Here is a 650-nt window from a genome sequence, read left to right on the forward strand (position 1 = left end):
AGCATCTAAACGTTTCCTGAACGGAATGAAATTCCTCTCAATGACCTTCGGGTCAATGCCTTTGATTACTCCGATCCACTTATAGATAATGGAGGTAAAGATATTGAGCAGGTCTCATCTATGAAAGATGTCGGTGTAGTCCTCCAAAATAATGGAAAGTTCGATGAGCATATCCAGTTGAAGGTGGGTAAAGCTTTTCAAATGTGTGGTTGGATATATCGCACGTTTAAGTCCAGAGATAGCATCACGATGCTAATTCTGTACAAGTCGATTGTTCAGCCACATCTTGAATATGTTTCACCCATTTGGACTCCAATGAGTAGGTCAGCAGGTTTGCAAAAAGTCGAACAATACCAAAAATGTTTCACTAGGAACATCACAGGATTGAGAGAGTTCAGAGAAGGTACGAAAGGTATCTGATACTGCACGTCTTCAAAAGCATCCATGAGCTTTGTCCCAACCTAGGATTTAGGGTCAATTCTAGTGACCATCGATGCTTAATGTGCGTTTTGAGAGCACCTTCAAGCCCTCGAGAATCCAGGCTTGTTCGAACAATGAAGTCCACTTTCTCTTTCTCGGGCTCCTTCATTGTTTAATTTGCTTCCCTCTAATATTCGTAGAGAAAACAGGCCTTGTTGATCCGGTAGCAT

This window comes from Tigriopus californicus, chromosome 5 (genome assembly GCF_007210705.1).
Source record: "Tigriopus californicus strain San Diego chromosome 5, Tcal_SD_v2.1, whole genome shotgun sequence".
Classification (NCBI taxonomy): Eukaryota; Metazoa; Arthropoda; class Copepoda; order Harpacticoida; family Harpacticidae; genus Tigriopus; species Tigriopus californicus.